Source organism: Hibiscus syriacus, unplaced genomic scaffold (genome assembly GCF_006381635.1).
Source record: "Hibiscus syriacus cultivar Baekdansim isolate YM2019G1 unplaced genomic scaffold, ASM638163v2 tig00111409_pilon, whole genome shotgun sequence".
Lineage (NCBI taxonomy): Eukaryota > Viridiplantae > Streptophyta > Magnoliopsida > Malvales > Malvaceae > Hibiscus > Hibiscus syriacus.
In genome coordinates this window covers 791,422-812,694 of record NW_024063086.1, presented here as the reverse complement: position 1 = coordinate 812,694, position 21,273 = coordinate 791,422, and the positions used below count along the sequence as shown (strand labels likewise).

Here is a 21,273-nt window from a genome sequence, read left to right as displayed (position 1 = left end):
TTGTTTGTGTCATTTTTTTATCCTTGTTGCATTGCATTTCAAAGTATCATCACTTTTGCATCTGTATTTGCATCTTGCATCTTCGCATTTGCATAATCATCATGAATAAAAGAAAGGCGTTGATTAACCAAGTAATCATTATAGCAGAAGAGTGACCATTAAAATGGAAAAGAGTTTTCATAACAAGGAAGAACCCGATTCGGCGGTTCAAGCTTAGTCTGCAGAAACACAAAGGGTGAAAGAGAAATTTGCTTGGGATTACGTATCACAAATATCCACAGATGTCAACGTCAATGTCAAGCAGATTGATCTACAAGAGCTGATAGAGATTTGGGATATTTAGAGAGTAGTTACCAAGGATAAATTTCACAAGAAATATGGTGACATGATCTATCTCCTATGCATAAAGATAGATGAGTTGTTGCTTAAAGCTCTGGTCTGATGCCGGAATTCTGCATACAACTGCTTCACTTTCAAAAGACAAGATTTGACACCAACAATAGAAGAGTACTACTCTATTTAACTTTGAAAGCTTCCAGGTGGATATAATTTATTACAGACTTCCGAAAGTCCAATCCTTCAAAAGCAAGCTTGTGAAGATTACAATTAGAGTTGAAGATTACAATTAGAGTTAAAGATTACTGATAATAGAATACATCTAACAAATGGGAGAAAGGGAGTGTTTTCTGTGGCATTGCCTCAAGAAGGTGATACTAGAGCACATAGATGAAGATAAGGGATTAGACACCTTTACTCTGGCTATACATGGTCTAGTGATATTCTCAAAGACTTTGCTACACATTGAGGCTGTTGTTACAGATTTCTTGGATAGATTGAAGAAAGGTAAAAGTCCTGCACTGGCTATCTTGGTAGAGACTTTTTGATCCTTAAATGATTATCATAGATTAGAGGGAAGGCGATTCAGATGTTTCACTCAACTACTTACCGTTTTGGTTTGGAGTCATTTCTAGAAAGAAAATAAAGTTGTTGGGATCATAACTGAGATCATGAAGCTAAATAAAAAGGCCAAACCGCATTCATAGATTGATTTCTCTTGTAAATATGAAAGTTATTTTGGAGGAATTGAACTCTTTCTAAGAATGGTTACTTTTGGAAATCAATACATTTTGTATTTTCATTTTGCATGGCATTCATTAAGCATTTTTACATAAATTAATAATATTTTGTGGGGACTTTTGAGGAAGTGCTTCTAACGGTAACTGCATTCACACAGTACTAAGAATGGAATCAAAATTTGAACAACTGAAGAAAGAATTGGAAGAGTGTTTGCAAAAGATGCAAGTAGAGTGGGAATCTAAAATAGAACAGGCACAAAAGGCCACTATGGAGTGTATCTTGCAAAACCAAAAAGACCTAGTAGACCAAAAAAGATTTCTTCTATCAGAGAAACCTCTGAACATATAATAGCCCATTCTAATTAATAACTATTCATTTCGCCCCATCAGATTCCAAGTCACCAAGTAGTAGGGGTGTGTATTATCGATATCGGATATTATCCGATCCGAATTTTTGGATATCCGAAAATTTGGATACTTAAAGTAATGATCTGTATCCGATCCAAAAAATTAGGATATCCAAAAATTTGGATATCTGAAATTTCGGATCGGATATCCGATTATCCGAATCCGAATCCGAATTTTTTTGCAAAAAATTCAAAAAAACATAAATTAAAATATTCATATTTGCTTGTTTTCTAACAAGTTTTCCACCAAATCCAAAAGTCACTAGTGCTTGGGGAGGGCGCCTAGCAGAAGAACTTTCCTGAATGGGTGAAGAAGAAAATGAAGTGCCTATTTGAAGTGGCTTTTGAGGATGATTTCCTGATTTCTGAGCATCAATGAAAGCCGGTGTGATTGCATATGTTGCTCTGGCTAAACAGTTGTCTGATTATTAAGTGGAGTATAACTCTGACCTGGAATAAAACTGTCAAACCTATATATCTCATTCTTACCACCAGGTAGAAAAGTCTGAGTTTGTTGTTTATAATGATCAACCGATCTAGAAGGTTCAAATCCATTTTGTTGATCTGTAGGATTGTAAATGTTTCCTAATTACTTGGTTTCAGAAGAAAAAACTTGTTCGCTCTTCCAAACTGATTCGTACTCAAATCCACTCTTGGAAGGATTTGACTCGTGCTTTTCTGGGTCAATACAAACACATGACTGATATGGCCTCTGATCGAATAACGCTACAGAATATAGAGATGAAGATTGGTGAGAGCTTCTGATAATATGCTCAACAATGGAGGGATGTCGCATCTCAAGTGCATCCACCAATGACTGAAAGAGAATTCATCACTCTATTCATCGATACATTGAAGTCTCCATATATCGACTACATGATAGGAGCTGTCACTAAGAGTTTCTCTGATATCGTTATGTGTGGAGAAATGATCGAAAGATCAGTCAAGAATGGCCAGATAAGTGCCACTAGCCATACTGACAATGAGAAAGAGCTGAGATTAACATTGTGGGATCTTACTTAGCTAATATTGGGACCAGACCTCGTAAGGTGTGCCGTCATATCAATCAAATTCTAATGACATATGAGGAATTGCTTCCAACGCTAGTTGAGAAGAATCTTGTGACTCTAGTTTAATCCAAACCAAAAGAGGCCCCGTATCCTGAAGTCCATGATATTAATGCCATATGCAACTATCATATTGGGAGCTTAGGGCATACCACTGAGAACTATGGGGCATTGAAGCGTAAGGTTTAAGATTTGATGGATTCAGGGGCATTAACATTCAATGTGTGATAGGGCATTTTGATTGCAGTCTGCTGGGGCATCCATCAGGAATATTTGTTGCATTCTCATGCATATCATCTTGTTTGAACTTGTTTTCTTCTTATGTTTAACTGTTTGCAAGTCACTTGACATTTGAACATTTTTAATAAAATGCTTCCTTCTTAGGAAATGAACAATGAGAAAATTTCAATCTTGAATTCTTTGAACATCACCTTAATTAAAAATTATTTAATAATTGAGGTTGTAAATCTTTGACAAATAATAAGATTGAACCCCTACAAAACAAGAACCGCTTTGATCCAGAACATACAATAGAACACATACCCTTCTCTTGTAGGGACCAAGCTAGCTATCTCCTCGTATGTACAGGCAATCATCTTGGCATTCAGGTATGTGTTAGGAGAGGACAAAATGGGGTAACTAGTACATGAAATTGTAAAGCTAATTGGTTTCTATTTCATTGATGACGTTCAATGATGTTCATGATCTTCTCAGATGGAATGGTAAAGTAGGGGAATCTAGTTTAGGTCACTTTCTTGGGAATTGAACTCTAACGGTGAGATTTTTTGACCTACAACAAATACCTAGACTATAACAAGTTCTCCTCAACAAGCTTAAGAAATGAATCCGTATACCCATACAAATATATATATATATATATATATATATATATATATATATATATATATATATATATACAATAAAGCTGAGCTATTCCGCTAAAGCAATTGGTTATAGAGGAAACTCGAAAGCCCTGACTTTATGAATAAACTACATTCAAACCATGACATTGATCGGGTACTTGGCAATTTGATGTATGCTCCACTATGATTGTCAAGTCGAAGACTTTGTGACGACATGAATCCTTCAGCTAGCCGAACAAAGGCAATTATAAGATATATATACAATAAAGCTTGAGTTATCCCTCTAGAGTAGTTGGTTAAACGCCCCAGCTTTATGGATAACATTCAACTATCCAGATAATGGTAAATTAAATCAAATTTACTAAATAAGGAGTTTCGGTGAATATGAACTAAGGGAGTTGTGGAACACATGTTATAGTCGAACTCGCACGAGCACTCAGAAATTTCATTTTTAGACTGGTATTTCTGTACTACCTTGACTAGGTAAGTCTACGAAGCTTGAACAAATGTAAGATTTCAAAGAACTGTAATAGAAGTGTTCTGAAAGGTCTAGCAATTGACTATGCTAGTTGTGTAATTTTGTCTTCTTCGAATCAAAATGCTAAACCAAGGAAGAAGGGCAAACCATGATCTTCACAATGACTGAATTATGGAAACAAACCTTAGGATTTAGGTAGCCTACCTCTAAACCAACTTTTCAATCTTGATATTTGTCAAAGATTTGCAACTATCAAAGATTAAAAGAGCAGTTAATTCTTGATATCCAATCAACTCCTGTTTTATAATTGCTTTAATTGTGAAGCCTAGAAGGAGGCGATATTTTTCAAAATTCCTTTTGATATTTTTCAAAACATTGAAAATTCAAAGGAAGAAAAGCATTTTCAAACAAAATAAGTTCTCTGGAAGCATATCTTGGAATTCAACAAATATTTCTTCGAAGCTAAGGATCGAAGCTGGGGCAAGAGAAGACAAATCTTTTGGGGCAAAATTTGATGGGGCAAGGAAAATAATTGTCTCAGGTCGAGGTTTGCAAGAGTACACTATAGTGGAAATGAAGACAAATTGAGTCGGGAATAGAATGAAGACTGCTCACGCACCTCACAGATCAACATATACACATACATACATGACACATGAAATTTGCATATTTGCATTCATTATCATGTGCATCAAAGATATTTTTCTTCTATCTTGAGGAAAAATTTAATAAAACATCAAATAAATTTTTTCTTGGCATCCATCCATCATCACATCCAAGATAGTCAATGTATAGTTTTAATCTTTCAGGAAATCAATATGCAGAAATGATCAGATATTTCTAACTTGAAGAAACAATGGTTTGACATCTTGATGCGAACGATCAGATCTTCTGAAGGTATTTCCTCCACATGCAGGAACAAGCATAATATCAGTCTACTTTGAGATAGTTTCTCTTGAAACAAATATTATTTTCCTTGAGACTGTTTCTTATAAAAGAAACATCTTTGAGATTATTTCTCTTGAAACACATCTTATTTTCCTTGAGAATGTTTCTCATGAAACAAACATCTTTGAGATCGTTTCCCTTGAAACGAATTAAATCTTTGAGTCTGTTTCTCTTGAAACAAAACAAACATCTTTGAGATCGTTTCCCTTGAAACGAATTAAATCTTTGAGTATATTTCTCTTGAAACAAAACCATCTTTGAGTCATTCCCTTGAAACAAATTTTGTCTCTTTTGAGACAGCTTCCCTTGAAGCATAATCTGTGAGTTGGTTTCTCTTGAAACCATTATCCTAAAGATGGTCAGTCATCCTCATCACGTAGAAACTGTGTCATCCCTTGATCAGACCTCCTCATCACGTAGGAGCCGTGTCACTACTAGATAACCAGCCGTCCTCATCGCGTAGAAACCGTGTTATCACATTCCCTAAAGATGGCCAGAACTCTTCATCACGTATGAGCCGTGTCATCCCCCGACCAGCCGTCCTCATCACGTAGGAGCCGTGTCATCCCAGATAACAAGCCGTCCTCATCACGTAGGAACCGTGTTATCACCTATAGATTTCCTGCCATCCTCATCGTGTAGAAACCGTGTCATCACCCGACCAGATCTCCTCATCACGTAGGAGCCGTGTCACCCCTTTAATAGCCAATTGTCCTCATCACATAGGAACCGAGTTATCACCCTTCCTAAAGATGGCCAAGAACTCTTCATCACGTATGAGCAGTGTCATCCCCTGACCAGATATCCTCATCACATAGGAGTCGTGTCAACCCTCAAACGACCAAAACTCTTCATCGCGTATGAGCCGTGTCGTCCCCACAACACAAACATATCAAGTCTCCAAAATCAAAAAAAAGAAAACTGGACAAAAACTGATTGTCTTTTTCGTCTTTGCCCTATTCTTGTTAACACAAGAATGTGCAAAGAGGGACAGTTGTAGACACCCATTTTTGCCCGGGATAAAAAATAGTATATTATTATTATTATTATTATTATTAACTAACCTAATCAATATCCACTAAACCTAAAAAATATTTACCTACTCTACCAGTATCCTTTACCACCACTGGAGGTCATGAGGCAATTGGAAAAATTATAAATAGAAGGGTGCAACCATTCGAACCAGGGGGAGGAAATTGAAAAAGGGGAGGGATTCACATAAAAAGCATAGGGATTTTGAATTTAAAAAAAGCTTCTATTATAAGACCCAAAGCATGGTCGTTTAGAAGGGAAAAGAGTGTCCTACCTTGTAAAGGGGTTATTCACGCAAAAGGACATTCAAGGTCTGTAATATTTTGTTTGGATTACTGAATGAAACTTTATCGTTTTGATTTCTGGTTTTGACATTTATTATGTTTATATTTAATCATTTTTTATTGTTGTATTGTGGTTAAGTTTTAATTTTAGCTTGTACTTTGAATATTTTTCATTGTGATCATGTATATTGTTTTGGGTTTATTGCTGTTCCAACATTCATATTTTGTGATACTTACATCCTTACTATAATTTTACCAAGTTGTTAATACACTTTTAAAGTTACTGTTTTTTTAAGATTAGTCAAATATTCATATATTGGCTTGGTTAGTTCAATTTTTATTACTTTGTATTCTATTCCATCATGTTTGCAGATTATCACTTATGTCCCAAATATGTATATTATTATGTGTATAAGTATTTGTTTGGAATACGGGCCATGATTTTAAAGGTTTTTGTAGGATAAATGTATTTATTCTATTTCAAATAACATATATATATATATATATATATAAGTAAATAGATAGTTTTTAACCTTACATATTTAAGTAATATATGTTAGTTATTATAAAATGCTCGTTTATTAACTAAATTTTTATTCAAATATTTTCAAGAACACCAATTTGTAGAATGAGTGTGAAAAGCATTATTGATTGAAGTAGTGTGATCTAATACGTCATTAGAACAAAATGTGAACTTGAAATAAATCAATCTTATTTTACTAATTAATTCATTTTTTATTCCTAATCCCAATTGCACAACGTATGCTTCCCTAAATAGCAATTTATTTTATTTTATGCAAATGTCAATGTTGAATTTATATTTGTTTTGTGTTTTTTAAATCAAGGAGGGAATATTATTTTGAGGAAAGAAATAGAAAAGATAGTCTTCCCATTGAAGGATGAGCAAATCTCGATATTTCTTTTCGAATTAAAGGATTTTCCCTATTAAGTAATTCGAAGCAAATTAATTAACTTTCATAAATGGATCATATTTTAATTTTATATTTGATTCATGATTTTCACCAATTTATGACGATATGTAAGCGACACAGTACTAGTTTTGGACGTTGTGGGGTGCTAATCCTTCCCTACTAGTAACTGATTCCCGAACCCGTTTTAATTGAATATTTGGTAAACGCATACCAGCTTTTGTCTTAAAAAATGACTTTTCTTAAAATTATTTTTAAAAGACGTTTTTAGGTATCAACCTACCTAACCCAAAGGTCGATGACGACTCTATCCAATTTAATCCAAATTAATTCCATATCAACAAAATTTTCAAATTAAAGTAGTAACCGTTTTTTAAAAACAATAAATATTGTTCCACCTGAAAAATGGTTATGACAATATATATATATATATAATTTGAATGGAATCAATTGAGTTGACTACGTGTTTACTCTTAGTTGAGTTATTCGCCCAAACTTAACCCTATATTTGGATTGGAGTGGGAAAGAGAAAGCTAAGAGAAATGGTTATGATTTTCTTTGTTTGGATAGAGATTTAAATGTAAGGGAAAATTGAGCGTAGTTTTATAACCTAAAATATCTTTTCCCCCCCTTTTTTTTTGTCTTGCTCAAGTACTTTTTATCAGAAAGGTTATATTTTTGTGTTGTTGCATTAAGAATAACTAAACTTTAGCTAACCCTAATCTAACATAGTGCATTCCTCCTGTATCTTTGATGTCACACCACTTCTGGGGTGGGGGTTGAACTCGTGAATATCTTTTGGGAGTGTCCAAGTGTGTTTAGGGTTCATGTTCATTTGTTTAACTTTAATTGAACAAACGAACGAACACAAACAACTAAATAAACGAAATTTCTTGTTCGTGTTCCTTCATTAAGAAATGTAGCTCGTTTGTATTCGTTTATGTTCGTTTGTTAAAATGATAAACGAACACAAGCGAATGTACGTAAATGAACACAAACGAATGGACATAAACGAACTAACATAAAATTAATTGAGTTTATATTTGAGAAGAGTTTTTTTTTCTTTTCAAATAATTTTAGGATTTATATTTTCTTTAATTGATTAGAGTATGTTTTATTTGAGTTTAAAATTAATTGGGTTTTAAAATATTAATGGTTTTAAGGTTAAAATTGATTAGGTCTTAATATTTCAAATATGTATGGCGATTGGGCTGAATATAAACGAATGGACATAAACGAATATAAACGAACGTAATTGAACGAAAGGGTTCACGAACGTAATTGAACGAACAAGCCCTTTGTTCATATTTATTCATTTAATTAAATGTACATAAAATCTTGTTCATTTAATAAATAAACGAACTTCCCGCCGAACGGTTCAAGACTCATTCGATAAACGTTTGGTTTGTTTACAGACATAGCCAATGCATCGGCTACTTTGTTTTTGTTCTTTCATGTCTGTTGAAAGAATACTATCCAATCTCGAGCGCGTAGAGAATAATATGTTGTAGGAGAGTGAGTTGTCTTCCTTCATTTAGATCCATCTGTATTAATTCCACAGCCACATTCCTAACAGTTTCAACTATCACTTGTTTCTCGTCGAGTTTCCATGCACATCGAACTCCTTCGTATATTCCTCAAAGTTCTGCTTCAAGGGTTGTGCATATGCCAATTTTTTTAGCAAAGCCTTTCATCTAAAGTCCCCTCTTGTCCCTTATTACTCCTCCGCAAGTAGCTTTACCAGTGAGGGGATATCGGGCTCCATCGGTATTGACTTGGCACCACTCATGGGTAGGAGGTTTCCACTTCCCATGCTCGTCCGTATGCATTTGGGCTCTTGGTCGATTTAAAACAGATTTAGCTTTTACAAATTCTTGAACTAGCCTTTTGCCTTTTTCTATGATTCTCTCTTTCCACCATATTTGGGTAAAAACAGTTTTATTTCTCCTGCTCCATAGTGACCATATCACTGCGCTAAAGAAGGTTGCCCAATCTGCCATCTCACTTGTTGCATGATATGTTCTTTCTAGGTTTCTTCGTACTCACAGTCGTAGCTCACAAGATAAGAAATCCTCCAACTTGTTTGGAGGTATCAATTGCTTCCATGTCATATATGCTATCGAGCATCTTCTAAGAATGTAATTTATATCTTCTGTTTGTGCACCACAATCCTGGCAGTTGGCATCTATTTCCATGTATCTTCGGACGTGTTCTGTATTTTTTGGATTCATTCTCTGCACGTGAGCCATAGGAAGGTTTTAATCCTCGGTAAGCTTTGATGTATCGCAATTACCTTCCATATTTTCTCAGGTGATTCTTCTCCGGATTCCTCTAGTATTTTATACGCGGACTACGCCGTGAACTGTCGACTTTCTATTTCCCTCCATCCTGGCTTGTCTTCTATGGTGTTTGAGATCGGTGATGGAGTGGTTGCTGATATTTTTAAGGCTTTCCCTGAAAGCAAACCGTTCACTTCATCCCATGCATTTTCACTCTCTTTTTTCATTTACTTCTTTTCTATGGGAATAGGTAAAAGATAATGGCTGCGTAGAGGACCCAATTCATGGATCCAAATATCATTCCAAAATTTAACATGCATGTCATTGCCTATGTTCCAATGATGTTCTAAATGTCCTTTTGTTCTTCATTATTTGGGTAACGCTGCAACATTTAGAAAGTGATGAATTTGGTTGAAAGAAGCAAGATGTGGCTTAAAATTATTGTTTTATATAATCTGTGAATTAAATATAACTGTGTCCAACTTCAACTGGACTTGACTGCTAGCTGATTTATTATTTGTTTCTTTTTATCATGGAGCATTAAATATGTCTAACTTCAATTGCACTTGGCTTCTATCTGATTTACTATTTGTTTCGTTTATTATGGAGCATGCCGATGGATCAGATCTTTCTTGTATTCTTTGGGAATTTTGTTCCCACTACAATAAATTTCTATTGTTTCAACAAAATTATTTATCACTAAAAGTATTAAATTTGTCACGATATATTTATTCTGACCAATTTTATTTGTTATCATATTTGTTAGAACAATCTTGTCATGTAAAGTATATTGTGACAAAATTGGTTCTTTACCATTGTATAGTATTTATTGTAACAATGAAATTTGGTTACTATAATTAACTTATCATAATAAAATATTTGTCACAATCAATTAACTATTTCGTCACGAGAGGTACATTTTGTCGTAACTAACTTATTTTTAAACATCAAATATAAAGAGTTTTTGTGACGAAAATGCATAAGTCAACAAAAATTATTTTTTCGCAGTTGATATTTCGTCACTAAATGTAACTTACAGAGATAAAATATTTGTTAAAATAAAATAATTATTTTATCACAAAAAATTAATTCCGTCACAATTAAGTTAAATTATCAATAGAATTTATTTTCTCACAATTATTTTGTCACTAAATATTTTTTATAACTTTTTATTGTGACTAAAAAGTTTTGTTACAATTTGTTATTGTGAAAGAATAATTTTTGCCACAATTTTTTATAATGAGAAATTAATATTTGTTATAAATTGTTATTTTGATTAAATAAATTTGTCACAATTTTTTATTTTGACAAAATATTAGGACGAAATAAATTTGACATAACTTTTTACTTTGACTAAATTTAACGTGTTATTGTGACTAAATCATTTTGTTGCAATTTATTATTGTGAAAGAATATTACTTGTCACAATTTTTTATTATGAGAAATTAAAATTTGTCATAAATTATTATTTTGATTAAATAAAATTTTTAGAATCTTTTATTTTGACAAAATATTGTGACAAAATAAATTTGGCATAAATTTTTATTTTGACTAAATTTACTATGTTGTTGTAACTAAATAAATTTGTTACAATTTGTTATTGTAAAAGAATATTATTTTTCATAATTTTTTATATTGAGGAATTAATATTTATTATAATTTGTTATTATAACTATTTAAATTTGTCATAATTTATTATTTTGAGAAAATATTTTGACTAAATAAATTTGACATAATTTTTTATTTTAACTAAATTTAATTTTTTATTTTGTCTAAATAAATTATCATAATTTGTTGATGTTACAAAATAACATTTTATTTAAATTTGTTATTATAACTAAAATAATTGGTTATGATAACTAAAAATATATTTTAAAATCTTATAACAATAAAACTAATATTAAATATCATTAAAATAAACATAAAATGTTTAGAATAAATTTGCTAAAAAGAATAAAGTCCTCCCTATAAATAAAAGTAAATTAAAATCCACAATGAAGGTCCATAAATTCTTCCACACCTACATGTAAATAGAAAAAAGTTAAATTATATTCAATTTTAATAAATATTTAAAAAAAAATAACATATGAAATATATTTTATTATTAAAAATTAAATTATAATATTACCTTGAATATTCAAGCAAATGTGTTTCCTCAAAATCTTTGAAGCCACCACCATAACAAGAACCTAAAGCCATAAACCCTTTCTGTATGCTAAAATTCTCTAGCCCCCAACATTCATAAAAGTGAAAGTAAACAAGATTATTTGTAATGAACTATAGCCAACTAGTTTTGTAACACCCCAATTTATGGGCTAAAATTTAGAAATTATAAAGTGGTGAATTTAATTGGTATTTTTGGAAGAAATTGGGGATTAAATTGTAAAATCGTAAAGTTGGCATATCATTTTAAGAAGTGCAGGAAGTTCGGTGACTAAATTCATAAATTAGCCATTTTCCTTTATGAGAGAATTTATAACCCCTAATTTCCCGTATGTTTCTGGAAATTTTTTTAGTTTTCCCTCTCCCGTCAACCCCTCTTTCAACTCCGATCTACTCGTCATCCGACCTCCAATCGATGAGCCGAAACCACCATCGTGTTCGTTGTCGAGCGAGGAATAAAACCCCTCAAACCTTTCATCGTGAATCGTCGCCGTTCGTCGTTAATTTCAGTCGGAAGTATCGTAAGTAATAACTCAATTTCAATTGGTTTTTCGTCGATTCACGACGATCCGAGCATCCGTTTACGACACCTCCCGCACCATCGTGTTCCTTGCATCGTTCCGAGTCTGCCGGTGTTATCCTTGGTCTCCATTGACGGCGGCGCGTGAAGAGGTGAAGCGGTCAAAGTTTCTGATTCGTTGAAATCGAGCTCTCCACCATTCAAAATTGTGAACCGTGCTTTGTAAGTATCCCGAAATCGCTTAAATAATTTTAGGAATTTTTCCAGGAATTTAGCACTGTTCACGCGCCCCCACGACGGGAAGAAAAAAATGAACGGTTTGACCGGTTTTGCTCCTATTTTGACTGGTTTAACCGGTCATAACCCGACCCGTTTACCCGACCAGTTGACCCGACCCGACCCGTTGACCCGACCCGTTACCGTTGACCAGTGTTGACCAAAACTTTGACTGGCTTTGACCATGTATTAAACGACCTTTGACTTTAACCGATATACCTATCCTGACATTTTTCGACGTTCCAAATCCGATTCCGTGTCGTTTTTCGAAATTCGAACCTGAAGGCCTCGAAATTGCCGGTCAAACCCGTTGACTTTGATTTTGACCGAAAATTTCAAATTTACGAAAAGTCATATTTTATGATTTCGACGTCCTGAATCCGAATCCAAAGTCCGTTTCGCCAAATTCGAACCCGGTAAGCTATTTTTCACTGATTTATTACCTGATTCGATCCGTTTATAGTAATTAAGCTCCGTTTCTGATATAATTTATGTTGATATGTATCTGAGGAATTATTGGAAGTTGAATTGAAGATCAAAGGCGTTCGAATGGAATTTTTATGGTCAATCAGTATTACACGGAAATCGAGATAATACTTTACTACCTCTTTATGCTTTATGGAACATGTTAATATTAGTAAATGCATGAATAAGATAATGTTGGTCACTTTTGTGGAGTGGTTAATTTATACACTCGATATGAATGTGATAGAAATTGGTAACTGAATATGGATGATGACTAATATAAGAGATTGAAAGATTGTTAGAATTAATTACAAGTTGTGATTAGTGATAAAAATCAGACATGGATTTGTAAATTATATTTTATATCATCAAAGGTAATATGTTAAAGGTGCTTGGATGGGAAATTATGAGAATAATCTGGTAGGGTAAAATTACGAAAATACCCTCATGTTGTAAGATGATAAAATTGTCCCTGGAAGTTGGTTAATAACTCTGAAAAGATATTGATCTGGTAAAAATATTGATGTGCATAAGAATGCTAGTTTTGCTTAGGAATGCGGATAACCGGTTTTAGTCTTATGAGGGTTTGAAGGATACTAGAAGCTGTTAAGGGAATCATTTCAAGATCAGAGAGTGTCCGAGAAATAATTAATCATAGGATCTCCAAATTATAATTATTTTCGTAAGAGCTAATATTGAAATTTCTGGTTAAGAAATACGAAAATACCCTTGAGAGGTAAAATAGTATGAGTTGACCCTAATGAGAAAGTACTTTGAGGATTTGTACTTAACTCGATTAAGTACGAATTTAATTGTTAAGATCTGTCTTTGTACGGAAAATTCCTGATTTTCTATTTGTAAAATCTGAGAAGACACTTGACCCAGAAATATCCGAGTTTGAGTAAATACCTGAAGAATAATTTGTCGGGTGTTCTGTTTAATTGTTCGAAAGGACGAAATAAATGATAAGATTGAATTAATAGTAAGATCGAACGGAAAGAAATGATTTAAATACTTGAATCTATAAATGACCAAATACCCCTGTAATGGAAATGATCAAGAATATCACCAAGCTCAGGAATGATTGGATATCCTCGAGCTTGAAATGAATAGAATAAACTGAATACCAAAATTACCAAAATACCCTCATGGCTATAAGTAAATGTCTTGGATTAATTAAGGAATCCAATAGCATAAGTATTGGACTACCTTTAAAAGTTATGGAACACACTTAAGTGAGCCGATCAACCTTAATGATACATCAGTACCTGAATGGCATAAATATTACTTGAATGCGTGTTTGTCTATTCAAGTTTGGCTCGATGATAATTTTGGAATTTCAGCCCAACTCAACTCTCGCGTTAGCACTAAGAATTGGATATTTGTTCGACAAATCAACCACGAAACCGATGAACAGAAGTACAATATGTATCCGAAATTTAGAGACGTCCAAATTAATCTGGAAAACTCTGAAGTAACTCGAATGGATTTGACTACTAAGTGAAATAAGTAACCTCAATGACTAAGATTTTAATAAGTGATTTGGATGAGTCTGAAACGTTAATGAACATACACGATGTACTGTTTCTGGATCATGAACTACAAATCAACACGTTAGTATTCTGATATAGTGGAAGCATAAAAATGAAATAAAGATATGGAATCTATTCAGTGATGATTACGAAGATGATCTATGGATAAGAATTTTTGGTATTAAAGTGTAAATACCTAGAAGGACACGAAATGACCAGTCGATAAGTATTAGTTCTGGGAACTATCATCTAAGAGTTGTTCGATAATGCGATAAATCACATAGATTGTAAATGTCCTGAACCTTCATTTCTTCCTTACCAGCTCAAGTCATATTCTGAATAATGATGATTTTTTCAGTTATTGAACTCTTCCAATAGTGATTCGAATTCCGATATTCTATCGTATACTGAAGATCTGTGTTTTTCCCTAATTATATAAAATATTTTTCCGACTTGAATTCTGTTCTGATACATTACCTGAATTTTGTTCTGATTTCTGATCTGGATTCTGTTCTCTGAATTCTGTTTTGATTTCTGATATATCCGTTTACCAATGGAGAAATGTTTTATCTGGGGGGTTTATTGTTGGAGGAAGATTATCTGCAGGCTTCTCGGCTGTGTGCTCAGGGCCTTACTGGTTGTGCGGGGTGTATGGTTCCGGGGAACCTACACAAACAGATTGTGAAAGGATGGGGGTGTATATATATATATATGTTTTAAAATAAAATCTGTATCTTTTACTGGTTTTATGGGAACGCACTAGATAAATATTCTGATCTCCTGGACACTCATCCGAAATATTTGTCTGAACTGAAAGCTCATTATCCGTTACCATCTGAAATATCAGTAGGATCTCTGCTCAGCATAAAAATTTGTAAAAGTTCGGAAATAATAAGGATATGTATGTTTATCTGTATCTGCACGTTCTTCAGCATCATCTGGTAGTTCTGTATTACTGAGCTTTCCAAAGCTCACTCTATTACTCACTTTTTTAGGTTAAAAGAATTGTACAAGTGCATCTATCGACTTCAGTAAGGGAGTTCTTCCGGCGTTGTTGCAGAGTATGGTACGTGTGATTAGGGGGCATGTAATTGTATTTGATTTATATACGAGTCTGGAAATTTGTTTTATTTTTTAAATAGTGACAACTGATTTTATAAGTTACACGTTTTAATAAAGTTTTAAATTTTTCGTTATTTTTACAGTGGGTCGCTCCGGTGGCCCAAATGTGACACCCCGGATCGGATCTGGTTACCCGCATCGGTCTGGGATTACAAGTTTCATATTAACTAAAAAGAACACAAATGAAGCTTAATATTTAAAATTCACTAAAACTGAAGGCACCAAGCATAGTAATGTACAACGCAGTAAAGGGAAATAAATGTAGGAACTTACCCGACAGACGTATTCAATTCAATCTTCGAAAGGGTTATGGTGATCATGGACACATGCCTAGTGGTCTCCAATCTGTGATAATTCAACAATGTTTACTAGAGTACTCTAATTAAGCAGATTAAAGGGCGGAGAAAATAACAGCTATTTGTTGTTATAAGGGTCAAATATAGCTCTTACGGAAGAAGTCCATCTTCAAGAGGTTCCCACCTATATGATATATCCGTGGTTCAAATATCTGTTATATCCCTAAAAATTAGTTTCCCTCTAAAACTCTATTTCCTTTAAAAGAAAATAGAGGGAAATTTCCCTCCTAAATTAATTAATTATTTTAAAAATTATTATTTAATAATATTATTAAGAGCATAGCATTATTTCTTTGATTCATATAATGTTAAAATAATAAAATAAAATATAATAATATATTAAATATTAAACAAAATCAGACTCAGCATAACACGATTATATTATTATTATTGATTAGAGTATCTTTAGATATTTTCTTAAGAAATAATAATAATAAATAATAATAATAATAATAATAATAATAATAATAATTAAAGCATAGTCTAGAGATCATGATGAAATTCAATAATATTAAAATATAAATAAATCAACAATTATAATAATATTAATATAAATGATAAAAATCGTATATAGATACTACTAGAACAGTATCGAGTCAAAATGATTTTTAAGCATAGTAGTAACGTACTACTAGAACAATATTGATACTGTTCAAGAAGTATCGATATAGATATCGATGTTGAAGCCCAAAACAATGAAGTAGTAGTCAATATTGTTTAGTATTTATGGTATCAAAACAAAATGATAAAATGGTACATATACTATTTACGGTAACAATACTACTTAGTATAGTAGTACCGATACTGTCAAAACAAAATGCTAAAATGATACCAATATTATATACGATATCGATACTACTTAGTGTAGTAGTACCTATACTCGTAGTGGTGGTACCGATACTGCCTTTTTTGTTTTGAGTCCGTCAAATTCCAGTATACAAAAATAGTACCGATACTTAGTGTTCATTTGTTTACCTTTTCTCTCAAACTCCCACCAAATTTTTTAATTGTCAATTCACTCACTTCTTGACTATTTCATTTTTTCGATTGACTCAATAGTAATAATTAAATTTTATCATTATAATCAAAATGTATACTACAAACATATTTTCATAAAAAAACTAAATCATTATTAATTAAAAATAAATTTTTTGTTGTATTTTTTCTATAACAATAACTATAAAACTTTTACTGTATAACATTTTTGGCACCAAAAATAGGCAGAATATTTCTGATAGTATAAATTTTCATAATGATAAATATATAACTACAAAAATAATCGATTACAAAAAACTTAAATTTTATTATCTGATGTGATAATTTTTTTTATAAAATAACTAAAAATTATAATTAAAAACTTATAAATATACTTTTTGAAACAAAAAAAGTGGAGAAAATATTTATCACAATATATGTTATCACTATAATTAAAATTTATAGCTACAAGTATAATTTGTCACAAAAACATGAATACCATTATTTTTTTGTGACAATGTTTCTTTTGTAATAATTATAAACACTTATAGTTACAAAAATTGTTACCTAACCTAATCAATACCATCTAAACCTAAAAAACATTGATCTTGATGTGGATTGCAGCTACATGAATTCTTTTCCTCCATTTCTTAAGTTAGTGGTGGATGTTTATCAACTATATCCTCTACTTTTTACAAGGGTCGGGGGCTTCAAATTGGCTAATATAAAAATTATCGGGATTTGTAAATGCTATGCTGGTTATGCAGTTATTTGGTTGACTTTGTATATCTTGGGATTGCTGGACATATGAAGTTAGATTTCACAATAAAAAGTTATACTAAAATTAATTAGCTGCATCATCAGACGAACTTTGGAGTGGTATCGGAATATTGGATTAGGAAAAAAGGTGCAGACTTGGTATTTTGTTGTTAGCATCCCTTTGGGTTTCAATGGTGATTGTCAGATTTGTTAAATGCTATGCTGTTATGCAGTTATTTGGTTGACTTTGTATATCTGGGATTGCTGGACATATGAAGTTAGATTTCACAATAAAAGTTATACTAAAATTAATTAGCTGCATCATCAGACGAACTTTGGAGTGGTATCGGAATATTGGATTAGGAAAAAAAGGTGCAGACTTGGTATTTTGTTGTTAGCATCCCTTTGGGTTTCAATGGTGATTGTATAAATGAAGAAAATAATTCGGCAGAGCTATTGATTATTGTACCTTAAAACTCAAGAGCTATTGATTATGTACCTTAAAACTCAAGAGCTATTGATTATTGTACCTTAAAACTCAAGAGCTATTGACTATTGTACCTTAAAACTATACTGTGTATCCTTGTATACATGCATGATCACTTGAATACTTTCTTTTACTATTAGAATTTTTCAAGGTTTTTCTGAAATGACATAATATTATGTTAATGATTCAGGTACGAGAAATATCATGTCTTTTATGGTGGTGAAGAGGAAGAGAGAAAGGCCAACTACACTGACATGGTTAGAATAGCTTCTTTTTCCAATTGCAATCAATGACCCTTCCAACCTGTTGCCCGATCCCTGAATTTAGCTCATTTTCAACTTTTGCAAATAGTTATGATTTAGTGTTTGGATATTTACTTTATTGTTTTGGTTGACTGTATACTTACACTGCAGATCTAGTCGTCAATTCCATCAAGCTAGATGATAATCAGATATACCTGTCATTTTGTCTTATTCTCCCTCGCATCTTTACTGGAATGATAAGGTTAAATTAAGACTTGGTTGCATGTGCAAAAACTCATACGATGTTATGAATTCAGGTTAACAAATACTATGATCTGATTACCAGCTTTTTATGAGTTTGGATGGGGTGAATCTTTCCATTTTGCTGCCAGGTCATTAGATTCTATATTGTGTCTTCAAGGTAGATCACTGCTGATCATTATCATGTTTCTGCAGATGGAAAGGGAGTCTCTCAAAGGAAGCATAAGAGTCATCAACATTTTCTTGCTTTACAACTTGTTGAAGCCTGGACAAAAGGTTTTTCCACTTCATTAGAGCATGAAGCATTGTATTCTGAGTTTTCTGTTAGTTTTTACTTAAGCTTTTACTTTTCTTTTAGGTGTTGGATGTGGAATTGGTGGACCACTTAGAGAATTGCTCGATTCAGGTACATAGCAGATTGTTTTCAATGCTTATTTTCTTTATTTCTTCTTCCTCTTCTGTTTTTCCCTCGTTTATTGTATCTATTGTGTACCTTTATTGCTGATTAGGCTAGTTTTCGTTGTTATTTGTGTACGTGTATGGATGCATAGAGACTTGAGTCATCTGATCTCATTTTTGTTCATTGAGCCTGTGCTTTCTCTATATAGAAACATTATTTTTCTTATGGTTGATTAAAAGTAAGTTCAAATTAGAGGGAAACGTTGCAATTATCTTGTAAGGTAAGCTAAACTCATAGCTGTTGTTGAACCATCCCTGTACCATGGATATTAATGCAGTTTATGCAATTGAAGCTACCTGCCACGCTCCGGGTGCAGTATTTCAATTTAAATTTCCCATCACGACCAAGATCCTTTTTGATTTGATTGTTTTCTTGTTACACTACCTCATCAATTTGCTGTTGTGACGTAGTTCGGATGCTGCAAGGAGATTTAAATTGAAATACTTAAGCCGGATCAGTGTTTTGCTGCGTATGAGTGGTGCATGACATGTGCTTTCGATCCAAATAACGCAGAACATCAGAAAATTAAGGTGGGCATCTTAAGGGTTGAAAATGTTACCTGTTTGTTGTGCATCCATGAGTTTAGATTAAATGGAAGTTTTATTTATATAGGCCGAAATCGAGCTTGGTGATGGTCTACCGGACATCAGGTTGACTAGACAGTGACTGGAAGCTCTAAAACAGGCTGGTTTTGAGGTGAATTCTTACCATTGTCTCCACCCTGCTTCCCATCCCTTTTAATCCTTTTTAAGTTAATATTTTTTTTTATCGTAGATCTAACAAAACAATCGATTTCTTCGAAACAAAAGACTTCCTTTCGATGCCAGCAACCGTCCGATGGAACCATCTTCACATTATGTTGCTCTTCGCTGCCATTCCAACCTTTCCACCGCACTGATCTTCCAACCGACGTCTAGATTGTCGTAAAATGAAAAACTCACCCTATTGACCTTTCTATTTCTCTTCTTCTTGCTTTGATTGGTGTTGATTTTGGGATTGTTACTTTTACAGGTCGCCACGTGAAAGATGAGGCAACTATGGTTGTCGTTTGTCGTCGTCGGTTAAGGGCGTGACTGTTGTTGAGGAGGCCATCAACCGCCTGCTACAGTTGTTGGTTTGGTGATAATTTATTGAGAGTTTAGGTGGATGGGTATTCGGTTGTAGGTCGTTGAACCATTGATTGGGTGGATTGATGAATTGATCCGGTTGGTTTACTGTTCCAAGGCCAGAAATGCTGATGGTCGGGTTATGGCTTGTAATGGTTGGAAATTTGTGGTTCTAATATTTAAAATATTTTTTTACTTTTATTTTTAATAAATGTTACATCTTCAAGTCACGTCAGTATATTGGTTGCGTGGAAACAATTGATGTCCACATAAGCGAAAATGGTTTCGTTAGTCAAAACAATCAATGATATAATTTGATGCAATTAAACAACTTCGAATATTAAATTGATGTGAAATACAATAAAGGTAAATTAATAAATTGAATTTATTATGGGGGTAACTTAACCATATTTATCGTATTCTAGGTAATTTGGGAGAAAGACCATGGTACTTGCCGTTAGACAAAAACCATTTCTCATTGACTAGCTTCCGTCTAACACCTCTTGGACGCTTTTCAATAGAAATATGGTAAAAGCTACCAAGCACCATACTTTTCTTTCATGATACTCTTTATGAACTATGGACTCATTACTAAGAATCGTAGGATCTTATCGGTCTGTTTGTAGGTCAAGGCTCTGGAATTCGTAGGATTTGCTCCCAAGGAAATCAAGGGTTCATGATTTTCTAGAGCAAGGGCTGGTTAAAGGTGGCAGGTGAGTTACATCTGCATGAGTTTTGAGAATGTGTTTCTACTTTGCTGATGGTTATTCGTCTGCATTTCATGAGAGAGATATTTTCGCCTATGTATTTCCTTTTGGCCCGTAAACCGCTTTCGAACAGTCAGTGATGCGGCGACAATGTAAGTCGTCGCATGAATCTATTATCCAAACTGAATCGGTTGAAATATATAAATTATTGTATTTAATCTTTCCCAGATTTTATTCTGTTGAAACCTTATGCATTATATATTATGGTTCAATATTTGAATATTTATTGGATATTAATACTTATCTGAAAAAAAAAGATTGGAAATTCAAAATATATTTTGTCCTAAGAGGTCATGCACCTGCACTGCAACACGCACAATCTGTAAAATCAAATGGCTGGTCAAATTCAATCTTGCTGTCAAGTGTTGTAAATGCATCACCAAGTTATGGGATTTTAGGCCTTTATCTTCCAATCAAGT

General features: G+C 33.1%; 1 pseudogene; it reads left to right on the top strand.

The window, feature by feature from the left end:
- Positions 1–665: 665 nt before the first annotated feature.
- On the top strand, positions 666–20,934 carry LOC120162836 (annotated as a pseudogene).
- Positions 20,935–21,273: the final 339 nt, after the last annotated feature.